The sequence below is a fragment of the Corythoichthys intestinalis genome, chromosome 3 (assembly GCF_030265065.1).
Source record: "Corythoichthys intestinalis isolate RoL2023-P3 chromosome 3, ASM3026506v1, whole genome shotgun sequence".
Taxonomy (NCBI): Eukaryota; Metazoa; Chordata; class Actinopteri; order Syngnathiformes; family Syngnathidae; genus Corythoichthys; species Corythoichthys intestinalis.
Window position 1 is genome coordinate 44,246,251 of NC_080397.1, and position 18,883 is coordinate 44,265,133.

The following is an 18,883-nucleotide window of genomic DNA, read 5'->3' on the forward strand; positions in this document are numbered from 1 at the left end:
GGGGGGGTTCAGGGGGCCGGACCAATTGTGGAGGCGGGCCGTATCCGTCCGGCCCGCGGGCCGTAGTTTGGGGACCCCTGCTCCAACGCAAGAACCGATTACGTTGGCGCACATAAGGTCTGACTGTGCATTTAGCTCTTACCTGAGCCGAAATAGACAGGCTGAAGCTGACTTAATTCTAGCACTAACTCTGTAAATAAATCACTTTATCGACATTTCTAACATTTTTACGCGAGAAAGTAGCCGTTTAGATCCACAACGTGCAAATTCGGCGCTACTCAAGCTAGCCGTAGTGATTAAGGCACTTCCTGTTAGTTTCACAAAATAAAACACCCGCTAACGATAGAATTAGTGTTTTTATTTTTAAAACAGGAAGCGAACCTCCCCTCGGTCAAGCTAACTTAAAACCGCTCGGTAACTGTTTTAAATCGGTTTTAAAAACCTCTCCCATCGCCTAAAAACGTTACGAGCCCCGTCTGTCAAGAATTCAAAACGCCGGCCGGCATAAAATGGGAGTCTACCATAAACTGTAGTCTACATTTGTTTCTGAAAATGATGAGGTTACTGTCACGGTCATATAGCATGCTTGCTAGCGGTGATATTTGATGTAATTGACACTTCTCCTCCCTGGCAGCACACAGGCTACTACACTACAACAAGACAAATCGACGGTTTACAAAAGAGTAAAATATGTACTTACCAAATCAGTGTGCTGAGGACAAGTAAACCCACAATGGCGAAAATAACTGAGAAAGGTGCTGGAAAGAGCGCGAAAGTGGGCAGGGCAGATCTGCGCATGTCTGATAGAACGCCCAAAGGACACTGGGTACAAGAAATTATTTTTTCTAATTTGACTTAACTGGGATATATCAAGTTAAGCAAGTTCTCCAACCCCAAATTACTACTTACTTATTTAAAAGTAGTGTTCACAACAGGTTGATGAAAATTGAGTTTAGTTCACTTATCACATTTAATTAATTTGAATGTTAGCATTTACAGTGTAGAATGATTTTCTGACCAATGTATCGATAATCGTTGTATCGCCATATTGTCAGATCATCGTTATCGTGAACTTTGTATCGCAAATCGTATCGTATTGTGAGGTACCAAGAGGTTCCCACTCCTAGTGTGCATTGGATTGCATGTTGCGTATTTTGACTACTATAACAATATGCACCGGAATGTCTGCCTTCACATGGATTACTTTGCATTCTCAGCTGCACCATAATCTTTGAAATATCCTAATTTTGTACAAACGCCTCCTAATTAGGACAATATGCATCCCCTGCTGTTGGGTCATTACAAGGTCTTGCCTTCACTTCCCCCTCTCCTGCTGCAATGCTGTTTTCCACTGTAGCTCGCCATGGAGAGACCCGAGTCATGAACCACTAATAAGAGGGTTCCATTTTGCTTCCACCCAGCCGAAGCTTAAACTAATGAACAAATTAAATGAATGGCATTTAATTACAGGCCGGAGGGAGCGAGACGGACAGAAGGTTGGCGCTAGCGGGCACAAACCTGAAATTATTTGTCTGGAAAATTGTGAAATAAGCGGGAGCAGTTCAACTCCGGCTTTTTCCTTTTGGACGGCCTTGTGGCTGGGCGGCGGCATTCAACATGCACGCTTGGAGGGAAAGTGACCACACATAAGTCTGTTGTTATGATTTGAACACACTTCCTTGGCAGCTGTTTCGGTTCAAACGCACATGAGATGAAACAAACCCGGACTTTTCATATTTTGTAAAGGCAGGCCTTATTTTACATTTCGTGGGAGCATTAGAAATGGGCATCTCTGTAGGAAAACGATTCTGCTCCTTCCCTTGCTTCTGCAGTGCATACAAACAAGACAATGGCATTTATATAACGTAAGTGAGGCAATTTGCACTTCATTTCAATCTATTATCAAGCTGCAATTTCTTTATGTAGTTGACATGTATTTTCCCAAGTTGACGTTGCTTAATGTTGCTCCATATTGCTCTGTAACTCAGACTCAACACGTCCAAGATCCCTGAAACATTGGCCAGAATTATTTTACTCATTTATTTCCCTTCTTTCCTCTATTTAGTTGCATGAGTCCTACAGTACGTACTCAACTTCTAAAGAGGACTTTCTTACAGTGTTGGTAGCCAAGTGGCTTTTCTCTCTACCACCCAAATTGTAGACTCTCAGAAAATGGAATTCCTTCACATGAAAGAACAGGAATACTCCCAACGAAAAATGGAAATAGGCTCAGTTTTCCATATCTTTTATGTTATTGCATCTGTGCGATAGTTGTAACTAAGTGCACAAAGAAGAGACTTTCACAGTTGGATGACGTGATCCTGTTTATTGCGTGCGTGCTAACCTCCATTTCACCTCTGTAGACTGTCCTGGAGATGTGCATGACTCAGAGCTAGGGTGCCGTCATGTATGGGGTGATTTCACCGCTGATGTCAACCTGTCAAGTCCATCAACACCCCATCAACACCTGCTGACAAGCCAGCACATGCATGAACAAAGCAAACAATTATTTGGTTTCAAAATAAATACATAAATAAACATTTTGCAAACAATACTAGACCTATATTTAGCATATGCTCCTGTGGCAGCAACGAAAAAAAAAATATTACTAAATTCCACATAAGTATGACTTCCCACTCATACAAATGTCTCTAGTGCTGCAACGATTACTCGATTTACTTGAGTATTCGATTAGAAAAAAAGATTCGAATTAAATTTGGCTGCTTTGAATATTCGTTTAATTAAAGTGGCGTTGTAATGGTTTGTTTTGAAAGTGTTTACTTTTGGTTTTATTGATTTGGATGGTTATACGTCCCTCTAGTCCAGGGGTTCCCAACCTATTCCACTAAGGCACACTGTGGGTGCAGGATTTCATTCTTACCAAACAAGATGACAACACTTTTTCCCCAATCTGGTGTTTTACAAGTGCAATCAGTTGATTGCAGTCAGGTGTGGCTTGTTTTAGCAGAAGCCTCATTGGTTCAACTGTCTCTGCTGGATCGGCTGGAACAAAAACCAGGACCCACAGTGTGCCTTGAGGACTGGGTTGAAAACCCCTGCTCTAGTCTACCTCATTTCACATGGCTGAATCCATCTGCTCCCTGTTAAGACCAATAGAAGCTAAGGTTTTGTCGGAGCTAATGTTTTTTTTAGGGCTGTCAAAATTATCGCATTAATGGGCGGTAATTAATTTTTTAAATTAATCATGTTAAAATATTTGACGCAATTAACGCACATGCTTGCTCAAACAGATTAAAATGACAGCATAGTGTCATGTACACTTGTTACTTGTGTTTTTTCGCCCTCTGCTGGCGCTTGGGTGCGACTAATTTTATGGGTTTAAGCACTCTGAGCATTGTGTAATTATTGACATCAACAATGGCGAGCTACTAGTTTATTTTTTGATTGAAAATTTTACAAATTTTATTAAAACGAAAACATTAAGAGGAATTTTAATATAACATTTTTATAACTAATAAAAACAAAACCAAAAAAATATCCATTAAACAGGACTTTTATTTTTCAAAACAGTAGCAAATTGGAAAATAAGTATCATGTTAAGATTCTAAATAAAATTAAAATAAATGCAGTCCTCTTGGTGAGCCTAAACCTACAGCCACAGTTCAACATTATTACCATTAGAACAAAAATAATTAAATCATGTGCCATAAAAAGCACGTGTGTATGACTCGTATTGTATTTACATTAAACACACACTCTCTTTCTGAATGCAGACAGTTGCCAAAAAAAAAAACCACCGCGCTTTACCACAGCTAGACACACTAAACACGCTGGAGTTAACTCTCGTAGCTGGTGGGAAACGTTCATGACAGTGTTTACTAACCTTTAATTTTAATTTTGTATAAATGCAAAATCATATTAGAGGTATTGCTTCCTCGGCCGCCATCCTCCGCAAACATCTTTTATATGTCGGTTGGCCCTCCTCCTCTAAGCCGGGCCGTCTGTAACTTTTCTGTAGCCGAAGTATTCCCATACCAGCGATTTCATTTTCTTCGATGGGGGAAAAAGTTCAGGAGTTTCCCCTCCTCCAGCCATTGTGTAGCACAGCTCAAACTCACTGACACTGAGCAACAACAGCCTTACAGCTGCAAGCGAGGGATTTCTCCATGCAATTTTTGGGACATAAAAAATAGATACCGTAATTTTTGGACCATAAGCCGCTACTTTTTTCCTTCTTTTTAAATCCTGCGGCTTATAGTCCAGTGCGGCTTATTTTTTTATTTATTTGGGTTAATAGGTAACACTTCATTTGACAGCGGCGTCATAAGACTGTCATAAGACAGTCATAATTATGGCATGACACTATCATGGGCATTACTGAATGCATATGTCATTAGGTGTCATCTGGCAAATTATGTCACTAACTCCTTTTATGTCCAGCTTGGATCTTATACTGTACATCAATTCAAAAGTGAGACAATTTGCCGGATAACACTAGATGACTTCTGTTATAAGCATTCATTAATGCTCATGACAGTGTCGTCAAAATTATGATTGTCTAAAGACAGTCTTATGGCACCACTATCAAATAAAGTGTTACCAAATACCATATCTAGCAATTCATGAAACAACCGGAACAGTAACTGAAGAAAAAATTACTATAAAACATGATTTTTAATTGTTATTTACATCTGCAGCGCTGCAATGCATGCTATGAGGCATGTTGAAAAAACAGTGTTGACAGCAGGTGGCAGCAGAGGTTGACTGTCCCCTCCAAGGGAGCAGTGATGGCCAAATGATGCTTCTTGAACCAATAAAGCTTTGCAGCCAATTGGTTCAAAGCTTCATGGTGACTCATTTGGTCTTATGAAAGTTATATGATGCCTCTGTCAAATAGTGTTACCGGTTAATATCTTTTGGTATAAATATCCCATAATACAGTGAGGACAGCTGTGGCTTATAGTCCAGTGCGGCTTATCTATTAACAAATGCAGTTTTCGTGCCAAATTTGGTTGGTAGCGGCTTATAGTCAGGTGCGCCTTGTAGTGCGAAAGATCGATCGGGTCCGATCACGTCATTTTCAAACTATCGGAATCGGCAAAAAAAATATCAGCCATGCCTTTTTTTAATATATATATATATATATATTTTAATTAAATCGTTTTCTAATTGTATTTAACGTTACAGACATAATATGTTACACTTATACAGAGTCTTTAGTTTAGGCTTAAGGTAGGGTTATCAAATTTATCCCAAAAACGGCGTTAATTAATTTTTAAAAATGTATCACGTTAAAATATTTAACGCAATTAATGCATGCGCTGCACGACCCACTCACGCATTGTGCGCTCCATCTGTAATGGCGCCGTTTTGCCTATATAGAGAGCTAAAAGGCAGCGTAAAATGAGTAGAGTGAATTTTGGCAGTCTTTGGAGCCTTATTTTAATTGGCTAAAGCCTTACAATCTCTCTCTTCGGTTAGAAATATCATGGGAAGCAATGTGGGGAAGCAAGGTAGCAATTAATCTTTTTCTTAACACCTTATGTTAATTCCCAACGTAGAGAAGATATATCAACTGGTAGCACTACGCACAGTCATGGTTCCACTTCCCATCATGCATTTGGGCATGGCCTTGAGTATCATTTACTGAAAGCTCAACAAATTCACTAGATGGCAATATTTAGTCACAATATACAAAGTCACAAGTCTTTCTATCCGTGAATCCCTCTCACAGAAAGAATGTTATCAATGTAAATGCCATCTTGAGGATTTCTTGTCATCATAAACAAATACAGTACTTATGTACTGTATGTTGAATGTATATATTCGTCCGAGTTTTTCTTCATTTTTTTCCTAATGCATTGCCAAAATGTATATGATCGGGAAACATTATCGGGAATGATTGGAATTGAATCGGGAGCAAAAAAAAAAAGCAATCGGATCGGGAAATATCGGGATCGGCAGATACTCAAACTAAAACGATCGGGATCGGATCGGGAGCAAAAAAACATGATCGGAACAACCCTAGTAATAACTTAGGGACGGTATGAGGGGAAAATTTTGGCGGTTTTGAAACCTTGACATTTTCATACAACGGTATACCTTGAAACCGGCAATCGGCACATGTCTAGTCTGGATCCCTGCTTAGGTCTCAAGTTAGAAACTGTGTTGTATCTGCCAAAAATGGTAAATTCTAATTCCTCTCACGAACTTTTAATAAATATTAGGTTTTCTTTTTTAAAAGCATGCCGATTTGCAGATAAATAATGACAACAATTAAATGCCAAGGTCTCTTAATCCTAAAAGAAAAAGCACCTAAAAGATTTTGCAATCACCTCACACAAGAGGCCTTCATTCGTTAAAGAAAGTCTGCAACCTTAGAATGCTTTTTCCCAGTGGATACATCAAATGAGTATCAGCTTAATAGCTTTTTGTTTGCTGTTCCATGGCGAAGAATGTCAAAGGGCTGAGAGAAGCAGATCTCATTGCGATGCTCATGGCATAACAGCCTGCTCCTGGTAGTGGAATCAGCCTTTTAAAGCCTGAGGAAATGAGCCAAACAATTGCACCCTATGCATAGTGTCCAATCCCTGAAGTTGTACAGATGCTTTCCTTTTTTTTGGGATGCTTAATAGTTTGTTGACCCCACCCACTTGGGAGCTTGGCAGTACTCGGGCTTAAGACCTGGATGCTTTCAAAATTAGCGCAGGCGACTGTTAAAAGAACTCCTTGGGGAAATGGTGTAAAGAGCAACCTGGAAGGCAGCATACAATACACATAACAAAGAATATGAAGGACCTGCTTTCAGATTTTGTTGCGCTCACCTCTGAACTCTTGATGACTCTCACACTCTCATTTTTCTTTGTGTCGGAGCCAAAAGAACACGGACTCCGGTGGATCACAGATGTATCATTACATCTTTCTTTGAGAAAAGGTCTACAATTGGGTTATGGTGTTTTTCAAACTGCACCTATCCATGATGTAACCTCCTTCCCTCAAATGAGTCATATGCCCTGGTTTCCTCACAAAGTAATATATTGAGTGGCTTTTCAGATGGCTGATTGGGGTCATTGGAAAGAGCTCTAGATTGAAATTTACTTGCAACATCTCCTATTCTCATTCATTTGTTTTTGACATACTTGCATGCTATTTCCGTGGCTGGAAAAGTAATGGAATGGGAAGTTCGCATTGCAAATATAGCTTCAGGTCTAGTACTGCAACGATTAATCGATTAATTCGATCAATTCGATCAGAAAAAAGATTTGAATTAAATTTTGCTGCTTTGTAATGGTTTGTTTTGAAAATGTTTGCATTTAGTTTTTTTTTTATTTATTTGGGTGTATACACTGCCCAGTAGTGGAAACACTGAATATGACATAACTCATTTCACATGGCTGAATCCAGCTGCTCCCTGCTAAGACCAACATATATGTTTTTTTTTGTTTGAGCCAATGTATTTTTAATGCATTCGTAATTTAGTTTATAGGTATATTTAGCTGTTTTTTTTTTTTTTTTTTTTTTTTTTTTGTGGGAATATGTGTTTGAACCATATGCTAAAAAAACCATGGCATTTTATAGTATTCAAGCTGGCGGACTTTTGCTGTGTAAATTGTTCTTTTGTTGTAAAAACAATATGAAAAAAATAAATAAATGAGGAACTCATTTATTTATTTATTTTTTTCATATCGTTTTTTTTTTTTTTTTACCCAGCTCAATTATTTTCAATTTTATTGTTATTATTTTAATTATCATTGACGTGTCACTTCGTCATTCTTTGCCATTCTACGCCTTATCAGAGGGGGCCGAGCTTCATTTAGTAATAGACGAAGACAGCACACGCTCATGTAGGATTTAAGCTTGGATTTACTTACAATTGGATTTAACTACGAAAGCTGTACCGCATACAAACAGTAAGGATTGTCTCAGGAGTGTTTTGTTTGAGGATTCAAGGTAAATATTATATTCTTCGTACCATGCATGTGTGATTGAAGCATTTATTCGCAGGAATTTTCTTGTTTACACATGGAGGCGGCTAATTTTCGTAACTGGCTAGCCTCATAGTTTACTTTTAACCAAGAATTGAGACTGTTTTACGTCCACGTCTGTAAAGAATTCAGGGATTTAAGCATTTAATCACAACAATTCACGCCAGGTGGCTGCTAGCCTAATTCGCTAACATAGTAGCATAGTACTTCGTCAATATACGTAAAATAAACGCTAACTGCACTGTTTCTTTGCTTTTAACCAAGAATCGAGACTGTTTTACCTCCATATCTATGAAGAATTCGGGGATTTCAGCATTTATTCACAAGAATTTTTCCCAGAAAAGCTCCTTTTACACCAGGCAGCCGCTAGCCTCATTCACTAACATAGTAGCATTGTACTTCGTCAATATATGTAAAATAAACATTAACTGCACGGTTTCTTTGCTTTTAACCGAGAATTGAGAATGTATTTCGTCCATATCTATGAAGAATTCAGGGATTTCAGCATTTATTCACAAGAATTTTCGCCAGAAAAGCTCCTTTTACGCCAGGCGGTCGCTAGCCGAATTCGCTAACATAGTAGCATCGTACTTAGTATATAGTGTATAATGATAATAAATGGGGGCTATTATATTCTATAATATGTTGTGATTGTATATAGAATTTATTAATAATCTATTTACATATTATTTATAATTGATTCTGCATGTTTTCCTCAAGTATTACGTTTCTGATGTTAAATTGAGTGATTTATTAGCTGTTGAAAACTTAATTGCTATTTTGGTCAAAAACTTATATGATATGTTAAATATTGCTATTGATCCTGAAAATATAGGTGATTATTTCATTTCATGATTTTTGTGCATATAGTGTAAAATCTGAGTTGTGTTATACTTATATAAAAAATAATTAATCGGGATAATAGAAGGGAACGACTTTGATTTATTTATGCTGCTGCTCATGGAGACTCATATATGGCTAAGTTAGGTGCCTGTTTTGGTTTTAGGTCGGTAGCAGCTTTGGTTTTGTAAATATTTGAAGTTTTTAAAAATAAGCCCCCTACAAATCGGCCCCGTTTCTCGTGTCATGTCAAAAGGTTATGAAGTGTATGATTTAGCTTTTTTTTGTGGGAATATGTGTTTGAACCATCTGTTAGGAGCATTGTAAAAACAAAAAAAACAAAAACAAGTTAGCATTTTATAGCGTTTAAGCTAGCGTACTTTTGCTATGTAAGTTAGCCAACTGTTCTTTTGTTGTAATTAGATCCTCATTTATTTATTTATTTTTCTTGTACCGTTTGAGTCTCAGCTCAGGTATTTTAATTTTTTATGTTCCTTATGCGATTTCTCGATTATTCGAACTAACTAGTTCATCGATTAATCGACTACTAAAAAAATCAATAGCTGCAGCCCTAATCAGTTCACCCATGCAACATAACCAACACAACCAACAATTTTTTCATGGGTCTATGTTATTGATGTCCTATATATTAGTTCAGTGTTACAAAACAGTTTTGTTTTGCTCGCAGTGCTCTTTATGAATACATGATTACATATTAGTAGTGCAAATTAATAGTAGTGGCAATACATAATTTCCTCCACATCAAAAGATGAAATTAAGCTACAGCTGTATGTTGCTAAATGCAGCAATGTAAAATGCCAGTGCACATTAATGGAACACATTTATTTCTTTTGCCACTAAAATCCATCATTGTTTCAGTCAGAGGCAATCAATTGATACATGAAGAAAAATGTGTCTTATTTGTCAGTGTTGCTCATGTGGAACCAGAACAAGAACATGGAGTGCAATCAGGCTTTGGTGTACGCAAGACCTAATTTTATCTCTTAAGTGTGTGCTGCATGGCCACAATGTTTGTATAATTACTGAATTAACAAGCGTGTCGTCTATGATTAATGATAAATGATTTCCTAATAAATAATGGATCTTTCAGAGGCAAAGTGGAACAAAGACCCATTGTGCAATATATATTGTATTAGCTTGTTTCTTTGATAGTTACAAATTCTGGCCAGATATGGGAAGCAGGACAGTTTATTCAAATTGTGCTCAGAAAATGATAGAAATTGGTTTCCTGGTTACATTAATCTACTTAAATGCTTCTTTCGCCTGCACTCGATAGCCCAATCACCATTTCTTTGGAAATGCATGCCATTGACAACAGAGGAAAGGACATCTAATTTCTTTAAGCATTTTTTTCCTTGCGGTTAAACTGACTTCCTCGATTCCTTCATTCACTCCCAGCCATTTTCACCGGTGCAACCCCCTTCGCTCCCGGCCGTTTTACTGCATTTTGACTGAATTTGCAAGGTCCTCAGAAAATTCTGTTCTATTGCTCCATAAACATGGAACCCACCAAAATAAAATATTAGACTCTCTTCCTTCAGCAGGAAAAAAAGTAAGTTCATATCTTTTTCCATTCTTTAGAAATCAGCATAAGAAAATAGCTTAGTTAGAGCAATTTTCCAATTTCTGATGGAAAAAAACACAGAAATTGGGCTTTTTGTGAAAGCATTCGTTTCAAACATCACTTTGACTTTAACACAGCTATTTTTTGCTTTAGTTACATCCCAAACATTTGAATGTTTTCCTTTGACAAAATAACCTAAACAACAAGACACATAGAGCTTTTGATAGCAAAGTAACAATTTATCTACACATAACTAACTGAAAGATGACGTGGTTGTGGCCATGACAGCGGGGTAAACTTTTCCCTCATCTCCGCCTGTCTCATCAAGATGGATTTTTTGGAGTCTCTGCGGGGTATGCTCGGCAAGCAGCATGGACTCAACGGCATCGTCCGCTGCACTGGTGGTCCCGGTCATCCAGCTCGGTCGTCCAGCGCCGGGCATCCCGGGTGTCCTCTAGGTTGTTCTGCTCGGTTGTCCGCCGCCTGGCATCCTGGACGCCATTTGGTCGTCTTCCCACGGCATCCCAGCCGTGCGTTCGTCGTTACCAAATGCGCTACTGCCCTCCAGTGGCCAGTTTTATTGCTTTAAAATGGATTTTCAGCTGTGTGCTGTGGAGCTAAATTGAATCAGAACCCAGAGATGTCTCTTGTAAAAAAAAAACAAAACGTAAAAGATGTATAAATACGTCTTTGGGACAATGAACCAATAAAAATAGAATGTATTTATACTTTTTAGTTAAAATATCTGGTGGGACGAATATATGTGAACAAAAAAACGGAATTTTGATTTTAAAGAAGAGAAATGTACATTACTTGTGTGTGAATCTGATAAATGCCATTCGATTTTCTTTTTTAAAAGGGAACCTTTAACTTATTCAGTGCATTGAAAGCTATAGATGTCAAATTCATTTTAACTGGTGGTGGGTTGCCAGTGAACGGTCACTGTTTGCCTTCTCCAATTAAATGGATTTGATGCCTATTGTCGTCAATGGCAAGGAATGATATAATGGTGTTGTGGGTTGGATTATGTGTGCAGGCATTTTGCTGGATTCATTGACTGTTTGCAATTGTCAACTGTCAGTTATGAGTTTTAGCCACTTAGGATGTTGAAAGTTATATCAGTGCTAAATATTTTTAAATAAATATATAATGAATGACTGAGGTGAAAATGATAACATTTCACTGCTTTAGTTTAGTCTATTGCTACCCGTTATGAACTCCAGGTAGTAATGAAATTGAGCTATCTTTCTAATTTTATTAGTCACACTTTTGCTGTTTTAATTGGCTACTGTGGAAAAGTAAAACGAGCTTAAAAACTAGAATAAAAAAAGTACAACTCTTTAAATTTTCTCCGCGCTTGAGGAAGTCTTGCTCGGTACCTATTGGAATTGGGAGGTACAAATTGAGAATTATGTTTAAATGGTTTGCCTAACCCCGATTTAAATAATGGTAGGATCCAGTCATCTTGTATCGTCCATTTTGTGTTTGACGTTCAGATTTGCTTTATTTATTGTATGTTGGCCTACGCTGGTTTAAAAGAATAGCACCCCTAACGAATGTTGTCACCAATAGCTTGATTGACCAATGGTGAACTTGTAAAATAGGTCAAGAATAGGTGAGACTACTATCAAGCTAATCTCATTTTACCTAAAGCAGTCAGCAGGTAGCAGACCAGCATGAATGTGTTTTTTGTTTTATTTTCCCCTTCTTATCTCTTCCCATGTATATTGTACGTTTTGATAGGGTTAACCCAATACAATGTTTTTTTAACAGTATGTTTCCTTTTCTAAGTCCAAGCCAGAATTATGAGGAGGACGGCAGCTCGCAAACTGACATTTACATATTTCGTGACTTAAAATCAGAGGTGGGGAGAGTAGCCAAATATTTTACTATGGTAAGGGTAGCCTTACTTCTACATAATATTAATCAACTAAAAGTAAAAGTAAAAGTAGTCATCCAAAAATTTACTCAAGTACAAGTAAAAAACTATTTGTTGAAAAGAATACTCAAGTTATGAGTAACATTGTGAGTGACTGCTTACAATGTCTGATTAAAAGAAAAAATACCGTATTGGCCCGAATATAAGACGGTGTTTTTTCCATTGAAATAAGACTGAAAAAGAGGGGGTCGTCTTATATTCGCGGTCTAGACATTATACCCATTCACGACGCTAGATGGCGCCAGATATCATTGAAGCGATGTTCTGTCATGAGAGATCTCAGCTACTCTCCCCTTTCACGATGCTAGATGGCGCCAGATATTGAAGCGATGTTCTGTCATGACAGATCTCAGCTACTCTCAAGTTTAACCAGTTTGCATTATTTTATTGCAATGTTTTTCCTTATTCAGATTTGTTTCAAGATTACAGTTACAGTTAGACTTCAAGTTGATGGTTAATGCAGTTATTGAAATTTTGTTGTTTTATCACAATAGATTGGTTTATTTACATTTAAAAAACCAGAAGCCATTCATTTACGAATGTGATTGCACTTTAGTTTACATATTTAAATGTTCAGATATTAAGATTTGAATGAGGCACAATAACATGCTTTTTCTATCAAATATATTGTTATAATCATTTGTTTCGGATGTACTGTAATTATTTTCTGTATAAAAATTAATTTGGTGTTCAAAAAGTCTTTTTTTTAAACTTGAGTCTTGAAAAATAGGGGGTCGTCTTATAATCAGGGCCGTCTTATATCCGGGCTAATATGGTAATAATAATGTTTTTTTTTTTTTTTTCTTAGCACAACTTCATCTATATGAACTGTTATTATTATACTGTACTATAGCCCAGTGATCCCCAACCTTTTTTGCACCACAGACCAGTGTGATATGGGCCTTTTTTCACGGAACAGCAATGTATGGCAGAAAATTACAGTAAAATAACACGATAGGGCTAAAAACAAGCATTAAGTGTAGGGAAAATGTAACTCCCCATACGCTGAGTCATCCTTTTTTAACAGCAGCCTCTCCTACATTTGACGGCAAATATATTTGGTCGCAGGCATAATGAGTTGTTCTCCGATCGTGAAAGGTTTCTTTGCTTTAGCAATGCGGTTCGCCATCGCTTTCATATAATGCTCTCAGTGCATTTGCTTTTTTTCCTTCGTTTGCTAGCTTTTAGCCACATATTATGCAGAATGGACTTGGTTGTAGGCTCCTCTTCTGACTCAGCAGGTGGCCTTTTCCCCATAAACAACCTGTCCAAAGATTTCTCCGCCCGCAGCACACAGCCAGCAGCAGCTAACGTTATTGTTTACATAGACTGGCGCAGAGCTACTATAGGTGTACAAACACCCCAGTAATGGCGACCAACCACTAGAGGGCGATGTATGTAAATCTCTACTCAGATTAGTCAAGAGGCACAGGCCAGATTGCGGTCGTTAAAAAATTATGTATCATTTCTCTGCGGCCCGGTAGTAAATGCACCACGGACTGGTACCGGTCCCCGTCCCGATGGTTGGGGATCCCTGCTGAGTAGCTGAGCCTATTACTTGATCATAGTATGCCAAAAAGATGACACAAAAATCATCAAATTAAGACCAGAACACTATGACCCATTAGCCACCCAAAGAGCATGAGTGCCCTCTAGTGGAGAATAGGGTTAGGCATCGTCTGAATTTGAATGGTTCCGGTTCCAATTCCATGTTTCGATTCCCAACGGTTCTCAATTTAGATTCTCTTAATAGGCAGGGTCAAAAAAATGGCACAGTTTATATTAAATTCTCAACTCCTCGATTATTTTTTAAATCATATGAACTTTCAATTAACTTTGCTATGAATTTCTCACAGGACTATTTTAACTTGTTTATAAATATTAGTCTTTGAACTTAAATATGATGGATATGAAGTTTCCACAGGAGTGCACTTTCACAAAGATGTTTATTTTTCCAAAGCTCACAGAGAAAACGTTTACACATATTCTTTTGCCTATGTTTTAGAGTGTCTCATGCTGCAGGCATTTATTGTATTGTCTTATGCTGCAAGCATTTATTGTATTGCATTCTTTGGTTTACTGTAGGTGGTATTTCTACAAGTTAGTTAAAGGGCTGATATCTTGCAGATGTCAGGCGGGGAGTGTTCTGTCCCTTGATCTTGTTTTTAAGTTTGATTTCTTTCTTTCTTTGATACAGTATATTGTTTATCCGTCCACAAGATGTCACTGTTGTAACTCTGGACTCTACAGTTTTTCTTTGTTTTTGCTATGTGTGCTCGGTTTCCCTAGTGGTCACTCACTGGAAGCAGCAGGCAAAAATAGCATTAGTTTAGTTGGAAAAGAATCCTTGAGGGGTACAGACGCTACACACCTCTTCTGCAGTACACATCATTGGGAACCCTTGATAAAACAAAATCTGTAAGTTTGCACATTTTAACAGTGGGTCTGACATCATTTTGGTGTGTTTATTATGTTACTTTGTTGTCATTCACGTGAAGTGGAGCAATACGTTTTTGTGCTAAGCTAAATTAGCCACTTCATATGATTTTCTCATAACGGAGCTAGTCCTCACGTGGCTTCTTCTTCGAGTGTTCGGCACCTATTTTTTCCGGTCTGTGGTTAGGGCATCGAAACTTGGAAACGAAATAAAAAACGGTTATGGGAGAATCGGAGTGTTAGTCCCTGATCCCATCGATGCTCAATGCCCAACCCTAGTGGAGAAAACATTGTTACCACTGAATGGTAAAATGGAGTCATGTGTTTATAGTTTCAACATCTCATTGGTGAAACAGGTAGTGCTACTGTCTATGTCTCTGGCAAAAATAAAGTCAATATGTCGAATAAAGAGGACAAATGTAATGACTGTAGTGTGGCACAAAGTAGCGGAGTAAGAGTACTGTTTCTTATTCAAAAATCTACTCAAGTAAAAGTAAAAAGTATTGTGTGGTAAAACTACTCTAAGAAGTACAATTTTCCCCAAAATTTACTAAAGTAATGTAACAGAGTAAATTTTAACGGGTTACTACCCACCTCTACTTAAAATGACACATGCTTGTTTCAGGATGTAATTAAAAAACATTCTATATATAGTTGAGAATATTTTCTAACTTTCTGTCAGCCTTTCAACACATCCTAAACCCTGAAATTATTGAATTTGAAGGGGTCAAAATTCAAAGAGAAGTGGTGTGGGAAAGAAAACATTTGAACTTAAAACTTTCCTTCACATTAACTCAAAAAATTCTAATATTCCCTCCTTATGAACAGATGAAAATGATCCATTATGCTAACAGAATTTTCCATACCGCGCCACCGCTAACAGGTGCACCTGTGAAACTTATCGATGCTACCTGTGTTTTTTCCAAGTCCCTACATTTAGGGAAAAAAACAGAGAAGAGTTTTTTTTTTAACCGCAGATTCCGTTAGACTGCATAACAGTTCAGATACAGTTTGGCTGCATTGTTTGGTGTGCGGTGGGCTTAAGTGGTTGACTGGCCATTAGCGAGACAGAGATTAGTCTTTTGTTGTTATAATAAATTAGTTTTATTCTCCTGCCTCACTCTTGTCAGTGCGCACGCTGCTGATTAAAGTAGCTGCGAGTTAAATTTTGGTGAAGCTTTGCAGTAAACTGAGTTTTGTGTTATTCATCTACACTGTATAAGTTTCCGCAAAGAAACGCAATGGTTGTGTTTCGTAAATTGCCTCATTTGTTGCACAGCATAACATTATTCTCGGATATTTTAAAGGTGTTAGTACTTGACATCTTTCCTCAAAGTACAGGAATTAATGTGAGTAATTAGGTGTAGACGGTATTGCATTGCATGTGGCTGGAGTTTAGGCTTATCTTTGATTAATGCTTCTTTGTTAGTGTCTGCGACATAGTTTTGTACTGAAATTATGTGAAAAGGCGAGAGACTAGACCCAAGGAAGAAGAATATCCGTGCTGGGGTTTTACAGTTACTTGATGCAGCCGCAATCTAATTGGAGCAGACGTCACGTGGACTTGCAAAGCTGTAGAGGCCATTCAAAACTGGGACGAGACACCTTAACAAGGATTTAAAAGAGAAAAAGCTCACACAGCCACTCACACCAGATTTGGCTTCAAGCTCACGCCAGTTGGAAGCACTTTGTTTCTAATCAATAACTTTCATTGTAACAGCAGCTGTGCCACGCCACTCATCAAATGATCACAGAAATCCATTTGTCATTTGTCACAACAAATCCAATGTGTGAAAACAAAAATCCCGAACAGAATTGAGATGTTTTCAGGTGACTTGCTTTTACTGGATGTCAGAATGACTGAATATTATTGTTTTTAACGGACAATATAGGCTTCTCTTACAAGTACAATAATCCACGTGAGTGGGTTTCCTGTTGTGTCACCCTGCATGTGTGAAATAGCAAATGTCGCATTCAGGCCGTGACCCTTGTTGGACATGGAGCCCTGGGAAATTGTAATCTAACAATGCGCTGAGAAACCGGAAAATAGTTGGGAAGTTTGTCAACAAAGCTCGGAAGTGACCTCTCACTTGGTAGAGTCGTGACTCATGCTACAGGACTGGCACGTGCAGAGGGGGGTGGCGAAGGGTGCTTGAGTACATGCCCCTTTGCCCCTACATGCCCAAAGTGCCCCTTTTGACTGGGCTTTTTTGGTTCGTATGTGTGTGCTGGCCGACTGCAAAGGCACACCACTGAGTGTACTTTACTTGAACACTGAAAAAAAAAACTCGTCTGTGTGCCGCTAAGCCATTGCATAACCACCGCCTTCCCCTGCATGCTCTTCTTCTTTGACCTGGGTGTGTGGTAAGGAGTCCGAGGACATCTGGTGGTTGGAAACAAATGGTGGTACCTTATAAACTGTGTTCGAGCAAATAGTGAACATTCTTACATCGGGTTTATTGTGGGGATTTAAAAAAAACAAAAACCATTAATAATACGTAATTTTCTCTTATATAGTTTTCTACCATAGATTTCATAATGTATTGACTGGTCAGATTGGTCATGAACTGCACGTCGCATTCAAGTAGGGGGCGCTCGCATCAAGAGGAGCTATTCACAAACACACGCACGCAGCGATCTAACGCCGGATTTCTGTTGAAAAAGTACGAAAGCTGTACCCCATACAAACAGGAAGGATTGTCTCAGGAGTATTTGTTTGAGTATTCAAGGTAATTATTATATTTTTTTGTACTATGCATACATTTTGAAATGTTGTGAAAAAAAATCAATGGGAGAAATTAGCCGCTACTGCATTGGCATTATAGTTTGCAATATTTACGTAAAATAAATGCTAACTGCACGTTTTTTTTTTTTTTTTTTGCTTTTAACCAAGAATCGAGACTGTTTTACGTCCATATCTATAAAGAATTCGGGGATTTAAGCATGTATTCACAAGAATTTTCACCGGAAAAGCTCTGTTTACATCAGGCGGCCGCTAGCTACATTCACTAACAGACTAGCATCGGCCCGCCATGATATTTACGTCATCAGCCATTGTGCTGTGACCTGGTAATTCAACACCTGCTTTCACGCACACCGCTTCCTGGGAAAGTACCGGACATTATACTAAGACGCGACCCGTGAAATGTCCGCATAAATTCCGTGTCAGTCGACCCAGGAAATTGTTGTCACATACAAGGGCTGCACGTTTAAATTAAGCTTGAGAACGATAAACCGATACGACCGGATATCTGGTTTTACAGGTGACAGATACAGCTGTATCGATAGTAGTTACCATTCAACAGTAATTAACCATTAAATATTCAATGAACCGATAGTAGAGATAGAATTCGACTATCGCCAGCACAAGAATCGGCTTCTAATGCCTAGTTCAATGCATTGCTTAATGGGATGATAATTTAGCTTTTACATCACATGCTGCGCTTGTGTCATTCACCACACAGCGCACTTAGATTGAGACCGCATGCACAACTTCCCATGCATTTCGGCAGAACCGCTACTAGTCGCCGTCATTACCCGATCGTCACGGGCGTGTCATACCAACGCAGCTAACAAAACCACTGTAACGCACGCTGCGTAGCGTTTTCTTCACAGCCCAAAACGAAAACGAAACTAGTAGTGGCAACGAAGCAACATGCTAAAACAATGGACAGTTTGAGCACCGACGCCAGCGATGTGCAGCGATTGATTTTCAACACACCCAGGAAAAACAAAAGTCGGACTTTGAAGTGTGGAAGGCAGCCAGATCTGTTCGCATGGGACAGAGCTAGTGTGAATTATGGAGCGGTACAGAGATCGTGAGTTTTGAACCCTGAAAAATAACCTACTACAATGGTGGAAAGGGCAGCGCGACCCTCTGGAGATTTTTTTTCCACGAAACGCAGTCTACTTAAACATTAACATGTGGATTAGTTGATCTTCCTCAAGAAAAAAATCTGCCCTTCAAAAAAGATATGGACAGTGATGAGGAATAAAAAAATGTGGAAGTACAGACATAAGTGAAAGACTCTGCTGTGTATAAGGTTAAAGTAATGATTATTGACCTGTCTGTCTAAAATGCCATGTTTTTATTCCCCCAATTACACCAGTGGTAAAGCATAATTTATTATTTATTTA

The 18,883-nt window shown here is 38.4% G+C and overlaps 1 protein-coding gene across 2 annotated transcripts in view; it reads left to right on the forward strand.

Moving 5' to 3' along the window:
- Nucleotides 1–18,883, forward strand: part of LOC130912956 (tetratricopeptide repeat protein 28-like) — a 511,674-nt gene that overhangs the window by 52,903 nt on the left and 439,888 nt on the right. The gene's annotated exons all lie outside the window — the stretch shown is intronic.